A 13,028-nucleotide genomic window follows, 5' to 3' on the forward strand; every position below is an offset into this window, starting at 1 on the left:
AAGTCAAGGTAAAGGTGTGTGGAGTGCAACTGGAGCTTGACATGTATGTGATGCCAGTGAAGGGGGATGGCTATCCGCTCATTCTTGGGCGACCATGGCTAATGGGAATGAAAGCCAGACAAGATTGGGAGACAGGGGCTTTAGAGCTCAGGCCACAAAAGGGGCTGCATAAAAAATGGAAGAGCACTATCTACAACATGAAGGAGGGCCGACAGGAGGATCTTGTGTTAGAAACCACCGCTGATGAATGGAGTTCCAGCGAGGGTTGGTCATCTATGACAGAGGAAGAGTCTTCTAATAAGGAGGAAGAAAGCTCTCTAGAAGTGATGGGGATTACATTAAAAGGGCCTTCTAGTAGTGAAATTCCGCAGCAGCTTCCAAAGGTCGAGAAGGAGGGGTTAGAAAAAATGTTGGCTAAGGATCTATCAGTTGAGGAGAAGGCAGCCTACATGGAAGTGGTGATAAAACACTCTGCACTTTTTATTTCTGAGTATGAACACATCACAGGTGTGACAGCAGTACAACATCACATTAATCTAAAAGAGGGAGCACGGCCAGTGGTGCAGCGACTACGACGATTGGGAGTAGTTCAACAAAACGCTCTACTCACTGAGGTGCAACGACTTTTAAAGGCAGGCTTTATCTATCCAATAGGGGATTCAGAGTGGGTTTCACCCGTGGTGGTGATACCCAAGAAGAATGGAAAATGGAGGATTTGTGTGGATTACAAGCCGCTAAATGCTGCAACAAAGAGAGATCACTTTCCTCTTCCCTTTCAGGATGAAATACTCAACGAGGTGGCTGGGCATGAGAGATACACTGTTTGTGATGGGTATTCAGGTTATTTCCAGATCCGAATAGCTGAGGAGGATCAACAGAAGACCACCTTCATTACACCTTGGGGTTGTTTTGCTTACAAAGTAATGCCATTTGGATTAACAAATGCCCCAGCTACCTTCCAACGATTCATGAATTATGTCTTCCAGCCATATTTTGGGAAATCCATCAGGGTCTTTATTGATGATTTTTGTATTTATAGTTCTAAGGCTCTACATCTAGGGAAGGTGGATGAAGCTTTCAACCGACTCGCACAAATGGGGGGGCAATTAAACCATGAGAAGTGTCGAATTGGCGAAAGTAGTGTAACTTTGTTAGGGCATGTCGTAAGTGAGAGGGGCATTGAAGCAGATCCAAACAAAGTTAAGGCCCTATTGGCAGTGCCATCACCATCTTCTGTGAAGCAACTAACCTCTTTCATTCAGAAGGTGCGATATATGGGGCGGTTCATTCATCTCCTCTCCCAATTAATATTTCCACTGCAACAGTTAACCCACTCGGAGGAGCTCTTGTGGAGTGACGAAAGCGAAAGGTGCTTTCACGAGGTGAAGAAGGCTCTTAGCACCCTTCCTATAATTTTACAGCCTTGTTGGGATCAAGAGTTTTTTGTCAACCCGAGTTTTGGGGAAGATGCTCTAGGGGCAGCACTAATACAAAAGGATGCTAAAACTGGCCTAATGAGACCGGTTTACTTTTCTAGTAGAGTAATGACAGCATCAGAACGAGGGTACAAGATGGTCGAGTTGATGGTTTTGTCTCTAATGTTTGCTATAAGAAAGTTTCGTCCTTATCTTCTCCCTAGGCCATTCACAGTGATCACGACAAAAGAGCATTTTCCCTATGCCTTACAGCACATGGATGTTTCAGCTAGAATCGCTAAGTGGGTGATACAACTCCAAGAGTTTGACTACACCTTCAAGGTGGAGGATTCTACTCGAGCTTGCCTAGCTGATTTGTTGACCCATAGACGCCATCAAAAGAAGGAAAAGGAGAAGGGAAAGGTAAAAGAGGAGACACCTCCTCTTGAGGAGCCGCCACGGGTGGAGAATGCCCATGCCCTCTACTTCGATGGGGCCTACAAGCGTATTAAAGACAGAGCGGCAGCAGGAATAGTGGTGTTCAGTCCCGAAGGTGACAAACTTTATGGAGAAGGTATCAGCTTGGAGGATGTCCATTCTAACAATGAGGCAGAATATCAAGCCTTGCTTTTAGGTTTGAAGTGGTGTCTCTCACATGGTATCACTCGGCTTAATGTTTTTGGGGATTCTATGCTCATTGTTAAGCAAATGAAAGGAATCTGGGCTTGTAAAAATGATAACTTAGCAGTGAAAATGAGAGAAGCTAAAACTCTCATGAGAAAGCTACAGAAAGCCCAAATCTATTTTGTGCCAAGGCGCGCAAATGGCGAGGCAGATGCTCTAGCAGCTGAAAAATTGAAAGAGGTAATGGTGGGCATCATTGCCGTAAAGCTTCCCTTGTTTCAAGGCAAGTTTCAACTACAAGATGTGCTTTATTTTCTTGAGCATGGTGAGGCACCTACACATATGAGTAAGAGTGAGAAAAGGTGGCTGGCTACTAAGGCCACTAAATACCGCTTGATAAATGATGTGTTGTATTGCAAAGGAAAGGATGCAGTGCTTAGAAGGGTGCCAACAGCAAAGGAGATTATAGATGTGATTAAGAGCTGCCATGAAGGGGTTTGTGGCGGACATTTTGCTCAAGAAATAACCAGCAGAAAGATTCTCCAAGCCGGTTTTGTGTGGCCTAGTCTACATCGAGATGTGCAACATTGGTGCCGCACTTGTGACGATTGCCAAAAGGCCGAACCAAGGAAGCTAGTGCATGAGGAACAAAATCCCATAACTACATATGGCCCATTTGAGAAATGGGGGATTGATGCAATAGGACCACTCCCACGAACTCAATCTGGCAAGGAATACATCATAATGGGAGTGGACTACATGACGAGGTGGGCAGAGGCTTCAGCAACTAGTAGGATCACAGCCCAAGAAGTGGGAAAATTTGTGTTTGAAAATATTTGTTGCAGGTTTGGCACACCTTTGGAAATTATCTCTGATCGGGGTCCTAGTTTTAGGGCGAACCTAGTAGGGGAGCTAATGGAAAGGCTAAAAATCAAGCACAGGCATTCTACTCCCTACTATCCACAGTGTAATGGTTTGGTCGAAAAAGTGAATGGGCTGATTTGTAAGATAATTACCAAGCAGGTACACATGCACCCCAAGCACTGGGATTAAAAATTTGAATGCAGCTCTTTGGGCCTACAGGACTTCATTTAGAACCTCGCTTGGCTATACTCCATTTCACCTCGTCTATGGCCAAGAAGCTTTGCTTCCTATAGAGGTGGAACTGGCCAGTTTGCGTGTTTTAGTAGCCAGTCAAGAGAAGAATCAAGATAAGAAGTTAGAGGAAAGGATCTTGGATCTAGAGAGGCTGGAGTTAGATAGAGAAGCAGTAGTCCAACACTATTCCATGCAGGCTGAAGAGAGGAGGAAGACCTTTAATAAGAAGCTGGCTAGCAAAAACATAAGGGAAGGATCACTTGTGCTATGCTATGATAACCGCTTCGATAACAGAAAGGATGCTAAACTTGTGTTTAAGTGGGAAGGGCCATTCATGGTCATAAGGAGATATCCAAATGGCAGCTATAAGCTAGGTGACATGGATGGGAAGGTTCACAAGACAAGGGTAAATGGATGGCGACTGAAGCCTTATTTTCAAAGAAATATGAACACTTTGGAGCAGTCATTCAATGAAGAGCCACCAATGAGGGGGTGCAGTCCTCCTTGCTCTATTGGACCATCATTATCAAGCTGGAGGCATGAATACCTCTAGCCTAAGGGGAGGGCTAATGATCCGGGTTTTTTACAACCCGGATTATTACCACAAAATTTAGCCAAGGCCCCTATCAAGAGCTTACCATATCACTTTAGGTTTACTCTTCAAGCACTAGGTATGCTACATTGCTTCTCGATTATGATAACTCTAGCAAATGGAGGGAACAAGTTCTTAGAAGGCATGTCAATGTAAAGGGTAAATGGGATGGTTATCTTAGTGAAGATGAAAATGGATTACACCTAGGAGTTGAGTGAATGCATAGATTTTTCAAAGGACTAGCCTCCAACTACATATGGGCTTCGTCTGCATCACTAAGATTTGGAATCTATCACCATCATTAGAGGACACCTCACCCTTGCACACAAGTCAATATCCACATCATGGTGTCATTTGGATCTTGCACAAAAGCTTACAAGCATGGATCCCTTTTGTCACATGCTTATATGTATTTATATACATATGGGATACTAAAGTCAAAGCAGCTTTTGGAAGCCCTTTTTTATAATCTCAATAACTCCCAAGAAAAAGCGAATTTCAAGAAAAATCCCACGAAGGCCGATCGGTTTCGATCTGGTCTACAAAGTTGCAGAAGAAACTTTTTCCAAATTCCTCACGGATTTGAAGTTACGAAGGCGCAGACTGCTGGCTATATGCAATTTTCTTCTCTCTTTCACCACACCAACTTTCCACTCTATCCTTCTTGTCAATATATTATAATAATGTGCTTTGGGCACCCACCTCTTGTAATCTAGCTCCATTTCTCTATTTTGTCTACCACCACCCTTGGCTTCTTGCATGATGACCAAGGTGGGGACTTGTCCCATCCACTACTCTCCATATTTTCAAAGATGCCATACATCATCTAGGATTATGTTAATCAAGAAGATTAGCTTAATCTAATCCCTCATGAAGGCTATATAAAGAGCCCATGGAGAATGAAGAAGGAAGAGGGAGGAGGGAGAATGACAAGTCCATGAGAGCACTCTACAATACCCTCATCTCTTTGAGGTAAGCTATGAGTGAGTTCTTTTATTATGTAGTATAATGGCAAGCTTCCTCTACCTCTTCTCCTATTATCTCCATCTCTTCTCATCTTCTCATTCCATGTAGCATAATAGCAAGCTTCTTCTATCTCTTCTCCTCTTGTCTCCCTCTCCTCTCATCTCTCTCTATTATATTCCAATATGGTGTCTAGCACATATATTCTCTCTTGTAAATTTGTGTCTTGGCTTTCTTGATTCTCTTTGAGAATAGGGATGTCCTAGCCCATCCTCTCTTTGGCTAGGTGGTGCCCCTCTTTAGTTCTCTTAGTGAGGATTGGAGGTTGGATGGGTAAGAGGCAACCCGTTCATCATTTCAGCCCTCACTGTCAAGGAAGAAATTGACAAGCTGCTAAGGGCAAGATTCATTTAGAGATTGAGCATACGGACTGGGTCTCGCTCGTAGTGATCATATTGAAGAAGAATGGAAAAATTAGAGTGTGCGTCAACTACAAGAAGGTAAACGTTGCAACCAAGAGGAACAATTATCCATTGCTATATACTAAACACATGCTCGAGAGAGTAGCAGGAAAAGACGTCTACAGTTTTTTGGATGGTTGTTTAGGATACAATTAGGTGCAAGTGCACCCCGACGATAGGCAAAAGATCGCTTTCGCCACCGAGTGGGACGTCTTCGCCTATATAGTCATGCTTTTCAGGTTGACTAATGCACCTGGTACTTTTTAGAGGCTCGTGCACAATATACAAGGATATGCTTAGGAAAGAGTTAGAGGTCTTCGTTGACGACTTATGAGTTCACTCAAACTAGAAGGAACACTTAGACAAACTTCAAGCAGTCTTTGAACGATGCAGACTATATTGTCTCTCATTGAACCCCTTAAAGTGCCAGTTTTGGGTAAAGCACGGATGCATCCTAGGGCACGTGGTGTCCAAGAAATGCAATGCCATTGACTTCTCAAAAGTTAGGGTTATTGTCAATCTTCCACCCCCAATCGATTACATGGGAGTTCAGTTCTTCCTCGGCCATACAGGGTACTATTGACGGTTTGTTCTAAAGTATGCATTGATTGTTAGATCCATGTACAAGCTATTGATAGTATTTAAATGGACTCATGAATGCTAGTACACATATGAGGAATTGCAAAAGGCTCTAACGACTGCACCAAACTTAAGGGCCCAAGACTAGACCGTAACCTTTTACGTTCATATCAATGCTTCAAAATTCGTAGTTGGAGCTGTGTTGTGCTAGCTTGGTGATCACAATCTAGATTATCCAGTGAGTTTTGCTAGTAGAAAAATCACAGATACATAAATGAAATACTCCACAACTGAATGAGAGGGGTTAGCCATGGTGTTTGCCATAAAGAAATTTCGGTATTATCTTTTGGCTATGCCCTTTATTTTCTTCGTTGACCATCAAGCCTTCCTGTATCTAGTGAACAAACCCTGCGCTAGAGGATGCGTAGCTCGATGGTTACTTCTGCTTCTCGAATTAGACTTATTCGTTGTCCTATGCAAGGGAAAGAAACACTATGTGGCTGACCATATGTCTCGTATATCCACGGGAGAAGTCGATAGAGAGGGCATTGGATATGAATTGCCAGATGCACATCTATTCACCCTATCTAGTGAAAGACATCTGTTTAGAGCCGACTTGATATCATATTGGGAAGACATCTGTTTAGAGCCGACTTGATATCATATTGGGAAGATGACATAGTCTAAGTACTGGAGCATGGACTACTCGACCAACCCATAGAAAAGGCACGACAGAGGAACCTCATTCTCAAAATCCAACCTTATCAATTAATAGCAAGCCAACTCTATTGGCTAGGGAAAGATGGAATGCTACGCAAATGCGCGTGTGAGCACAAAATACACGATGTACCAGTTGAGGCGCACGATTACGATTTGTGAAACACTGTGATGAGTGCCAACAAACCAAGGTGCTAGTTTGCAAGGACACAATGTTGCTAAGTTTCATCATATCACGACAACCATTTTGAGAAATGGGGGATTGACTTCATTGGGCCTATCACTCCCGCGACTCAATATTCGCAAGCCAAATACATCATCGTTGCCATCGATTATCTCATAAAGTGGGCGGAAGCTCGAGCCACCAAGAAGAATGACGCACGAATCATTGCTAAGTTCTTATGGGAGCAGGTAATCTCTCGAGTTGGCTACCCCATTGAACTTATAAGTGATCAAGGTACAGATTTTATCAATGAGGTGATTGCTCATCTCGTGTCCACCTTCTTGATCATCCATTGGAAATCCTCACCCTATTACCCTTAGGGAAATGACCAAGCGGAATAAAAAAATAAGATTTTGGTAAACATCCTGATTAAGGTAGTCTCTGCTTCACGCATCGACTGTGATAACAAACTAATGGTAGTCTTATGGGCCTATCGGTCAGCCTATAAAATGGCTGTGGGACAGACCCCCTTCAGGTTGACCTACAAAACGAAGCTTGAGAATCACCATTCAAGAGAGATGGGAGGGGAAGGAAGCATGGATGGAACATCTAATTGAGCTAGAATGCTTATCAAAAACTCAGCTTCTAGCCACCCATGCGTTGATTTGTGAAAAGGCATGACACGAACTGGTTTGACAAACACGTCAAGTAGCAAGATTTCGAATAGGGAGACTTAGTACTGTTGTACTTGATCAAGGGACATAAGCAGAAAATGAAGTTTAGGGGGTTAAGACCTTTCAAAGTTTGCATCATAAGCCGAACCGGTAATGTGGAACTCGAAACCCTGGAAGGTGAGGGCATAGACTTCTTTAATGGTAGCCGCATAAAAAGGTACTATCCCCCATGCATCCACTTCACGAATCCTCGATGCTAGAAGCCCCTGTCAATGCACGTGTAGCCACCATTACGGAGATTGAAGCGGAGGATGAGGAAGTAGTAACTCCAGCTTACTTGTGCATGACCATTACAGCCCAACAGGCACATGCCATTGATGAATTGTTCAATGAGGACACTAACTTTAATGTCCTGATTCACGATCATTGGACTCAAATTGACAAACCATAGTTACATCCCACTGATGCCAACTCAACCCATTTCGCGGCCAATTGTATGCACTTCTGGGAAAGTGCAAAGTTGTAGTCTCTACGAGTCTGAAAGCTTGTCCATGATCTTTTATGTGTTGCCAAACACAAAAGATGTAGGCTCAGAATCACTGTTAGGACGAAATTTTAAGAAGCATGCCCACTGTAATGTCGACTATCAGTCACAGCGCATCCACCTAGCCATCGACAATGCACGAATTTTCACATCTTTCAGTAAGGGTTGCGTGACCCCATCATAGTCCGTAAAGCTACTGGTAGAGAAACCACCATTGAGCTTAAGGAGGAGGGTTGTAATTCATCATCACCCTACCAAACCTCAGCACCAGCAAAAAGCTGACCACAAAGCTAAAACCCTTGAACACCAGCTCAAATGGGTGCCAAAACATCCAAGATCGTCGCCTAGGAGCGCCCAACCATGTACTCACAAGGCTAGAAACCTTCCCTCATAACCTAGGAGGCCTCGAAGAAACTACATACATCGACAAACGGTCAAGCCGTGATGGATCCCCAAGACCTTATTGCAAGCGCAAGGCTATTACAATGGTAATATCTAGATTTGGGTACATAAAGCTAAGACTGCCAAGGACATTACTCAAACGGTGCCCTCAAGCTTGACCACATGAAGCATCATGAAAAATCAAGTATCAACGCCACAAAAGCCTTTGGCCACAGGGCCCATTACTCTTCCAAAAACTGAACCCATTGAGACTCAAAAAATCCATTGACCCAAACTATAGCTCGCTACTCATAAACCGCCTCAACCTTGCCCTACTAGTACCCCAACCGTTGCCTAAGCATCTAGTAACGTGCCACCCACTGCACCAGCCATGTCTAGTACACCAAGGCCACGTTCCCAGCCAGAACTGCAACTAGGGCTACACCTAGCAACACCAAGACCACACCTCCAGTAGGAACTGCAACCGACTTAGCCGACAATACAGGCGACGACTTGTTTGCTTGCCTTAGATGATTGGATGCCACGTTTACCATGCTGGCTAAAAGCTATGATTGGCTAGACCTAGGCGATTTGGAGGAGCCTTTAGCAATGAAAGTGGGAACGCTACCTTGCTAATGGGAGGAATAAAAAATCGAGCTTTTAAAGCTACCCCGGCAGTCGAGGAACTCATTGTCACCGAGATTTCCATTGAACAAGCATGCAAATACCTTATCACATCTTATAACAAGAGCAAAGTCCTTGCCACGGACTAGGAAATTGAGAAGTTGAAGAAGCTCGAAGACAACACCCTTTTTTAATGCAAATGGTATGCCCTTTGCCTTCAGCGGACGCTAGAAGGATGCCAAGTCATGACAAACACTGAACAAAGATGCGTGATCAAAACTTTGGAGTATGAGACTTGATGTATGTAGCTCCAACTTCTTATAGGGTGTTGACCACCATTTGTAATCGACCCCTTGGAGACCACGTCAGAGGGAACTCGTATTTAGATCGAATTCTCACTTAGGAGAAGCTACACATTTCCAGTCGAATTGACTTCGGTGACTTCCTCATGGATGTTCTCACCTACATTACTCACGTAGGAATTTGCCATTATTACATGGATCGCTATGCTAATCTAGAATACAATCCCGACTTCTATGATTGGTTCATGTAAAAGAACACCCTTGACTTCTTAAACCTTAATCCTAGGAAGGATTCTTCTTCTTTTTGCAGGGGGAGGGGGCAAGGTGGAAATAAGAACAAAACTCAAAAGCAAAGGGAAACAAATCAAAACCAGTTCATGATTAAGAAAAAGGGTCATAAAATTTGGGATGCATGGACTGCTTGAGGGAGAAGTTTAATCTTATAATTAAGCATTTCAATTCCACAAGCATGTGATCTTTTTCCTATGTAAATAATTATTTTGAAAAGAACTAATTGTGAACATGGCTTCATGACAGGCACCTAGCATGGCAGGCCAAGAGAAAGCCAACAAGTTGCCGTTTTCAAAAGAAGAGCATGCAAAATATGACCTTGTTGTGGAAACAAGGGCCCTTAACTAGTTCAAGCTCAAGCACATCTTGAACTTGGAGGATGTTGCCATGGAAGAATAAGCAGTGAAGCAAATTGTCGAACAATGCCATATCCAAAAGTACATGGAAGCAGTTGGCCAAGCCATCGACTATGAGAAGTGTGCGGAATTTCTCTAGACCTTTAGTAGAAACTGTGGCACTATGACAATGTGGGAGAGAGAAGAAACCCACCAAGTCCAAATCGAGTTAACCCCATAGTTAGTGGAGAAAGCATTGGGCCTACCCAATAAGGTGAAAATACGGTCGAAGAAAGGTATGTATGCCTTGTTAGGAATGGACAAGGTGGTGGTCCACACAAACGATAACATTAGCTTGGTAGACAGCCCTGACTTTGAAATCCAGCTCCAAGCCAAAATGATGCACACGCTAATCTCTAGCCATAGGTACAACTCAATAATGAGCCGATTCAACGTGCCTATGCTGGAGAGCATTGCAACATGATTCCTTGACGAAGTGAACGTAAATGGATTTGTGAGAAAGACCATTGAGTATTCAGCAAAAACACTGGCAACATGAGGAAGACCAACATGAGGAGAGTCCCCTACTACCAAGGCAAAAAGAAAAACATCATCCTCAAAGGCCTCTACCATCGGATTTGGTGGGGTCTTAATAGCTATAATAAGGGAAGCATTGGGGGAAGGACATGGTGAAGAAGGAGTTGAAGAAATACCAGAAAGGTCACCTGCTCACAACAAATATGATCCACACTCCAGTGAAAGGAAGGTGAGTGAGGACGAGGAAGGAGAACGAGAAATGAAAAGTAGCCAACGAAAACCCAAAAAACTAAAGGAGAAGGATTCACAAGACAAGACTGAGGAGGAAAGTAAGAAAAAAGAAAAAGTAGACTTACAAAAAGATAAAAGAGAGTCTAAGAAGGAAGAGGAAGAGAGGAAGAAGAAAGAAACCAAGTAGTTGGAGAGATTGGAGGAAGAATCAAGAAAATCTGAGGAGAGGAAGAGGAGTTGAAAAGGAAGGAAGACGAAGACATGGCTTTGGCAACACGCCTATCTATAGAGTAGCCATGTAGGTAGGATGAGTTGGGCACCATGAGCCTGTTTAGAGATGAAGGCCCGAGCTCAAATCATTAGAGATCACGTCAACCGTAGTGAAAGAAGGCAAGGGCAAGGCCCTGATCGATCCCACCCCTACCCTCAATAGTGCCCACCACTCCCACAATCATATTTGCACCAAGCTCCACAGCCAAAGTGGATGCTACCAACCTCATGGCTTGGGTACAATACTTTGTTAATAAGGAAATGACCCAAGGAATGGGAGAGGGTAACCCCATAACAGGAACTAAAAGACTAATGGCAGCAGATGTCGAGTTTAGGTAGGATCCCAAGAGGTAGAAGAGGGAAACCTGCACAACCTCCATTCCCACGACAGAGTTACCACGTACAGACTATGATAATTACGTCAAAGAGCTCCTTTCACAACTCGAGATGGTAAAGGAAGATAAGAAGATGACAGTGTGGCTGAACTAGAGGTAGAAAAGGAGGCCATGGATGCATCATAATTAGAGAAAACTCATCAAGTAACCATGTGCCAAAGGGAGATAAGTGAGCTGAAGGAGCATCTGCGAGCCAAGGACGAAGCAAAAACCGAGTGGCAGGCAAGACTGGATGAAGAGACTCAAGCCCTAGTGAGCCCACGATGCCATAATGACGAGCTTGTAGGGCTCTATGAAGACCTGCAACAAGGGGAGATGGAAAAGGTCCATAAATCCATAGAAGAGTTAGAGGTGGTGAGGGAGGAAAGGGCACGTAGATACCAAGAGGAGATCGATAAATTGAAGTAAGAGGCAACCTCAGAGCAGGAGGAGCAACACAGGCTGAAAAGAGAGATCAAAGATCAAGAGAAAAGGTTGATGATACTGGCTCAAAGGCAAGGAGAAAGCCTTTAGGAAATGGAGAAGAGAGCAGAGGACTGGGCGAACCATAATGAGAGAAAAGTCAAAGCTTTGGCATGCCATCTGGCTCAAGTGAAAAAGGACAAAGTGCTAGCTAAGAGCAGTGTAGAGGCCGCCCAAGTGAGTTTTGAAGCCCAACAATGCACCTTCTTGAACACACAGTTGGATGTCACTCAAATGGAGAAAGGGGAGGCCATTGGCTCCATAAAGAAGAAGCTACGGATTGCATGCAGGGGCCTGAGAGCAGGCTTGTAGATGCCAGCGCAACTCGTGGGTGTCAGCCTTGGTCTTGAAGAGCAATATAACTATCTATTGCAAGGAAGCTTGGCCTCACAAGAAGTCGATGCACTAGGGTTCGCTGAGGGGGCACAACAGGTAGGCTAGTAAGGAGAAGAGGCTAGTGCAAGCTTTGACATGGGACCTCATGAAGAAGAACTTGTTCCACAGCCTCCTTCCCCATGCCTAGAAGAACAGCAACAATAGGTAGACACCTTTGCTGAAAGAAAAGCGAAGCTTAAGAGAAAGAGGCAACAGATGGTGGAGCCAGTGAGGCGAAGATTAAATGCCAAGCCAACAGTGGTGCTGATTGCACCCACCCCACCAAATGAGGACGAAATGCCAACAAGCTTCAATGCCAAACTTGTGATCTGGAAGCAAAATGAGACTGCTAGAAGGCCCTTTGGCCTTAATTTTTGATTCTCTACCAACTTGCGCAGAGTACTACCAGTCAAGGCGGTGGAAGAGGTGATTAATGTGGGAAGTAGGCTAGGAGACAAACAGATCTCAGAGAGAGAGTAGAATCCCATCCTTTGGGGGACCGAGGATGCAGAATTTTGGCATGATAAAATTTTTGAAGTGCCCAGGGCTGTGAAGGGCTATGAGTGCCAACCCACATGGAGGAGGCACATTTTTGATCTGAACATGGATGCCTAGATGGATTTTTGTAACACCCTACCCTTCAAGAGAAATAATCCAACCTTCATGCCATATGCGAGAAGGGTAGGAGTGGATTTTAACCCAAGCATCCACCACAACGTGTACGACTTTCCATGGATGTACAACACCAATGCTACTAAATCCAAAGAGGCCCTCATTTTCGCGCTAGAGGACCTATATGATTCAATAGTCTGCTTCATCTACGAATTCTCTTCCTGTCCCGATCTTGCCTTCATTATCACGACCTGTAATTATCTTAGACTACTTAGGATACTGCTTAGACAGGATCCCGTGCCACAAGAGCAACGCCTTACACCCCTCTTTTTTGATCCCAATGAAATAGATAGCTGTGCCATGGCAAGATTGATGATGTGAGC

The sequence above is a fragment of the Lygodium microphyllum genome, chromosome 27, assembly GCF_053477565.2.
Source record: "Lygodium microphyllum isolate KBCC chromosome 27, Lygodium_microphyllum_v1.1.10, whole genome shotgun sequence".
Taxonomy (NCBI): Eukaryota; Viridiplantae; Streptophyta; class Polypodiopsida; order Schizaeales; family Lygodiaceae; genus Lygodium; species Lygodium microphyllum.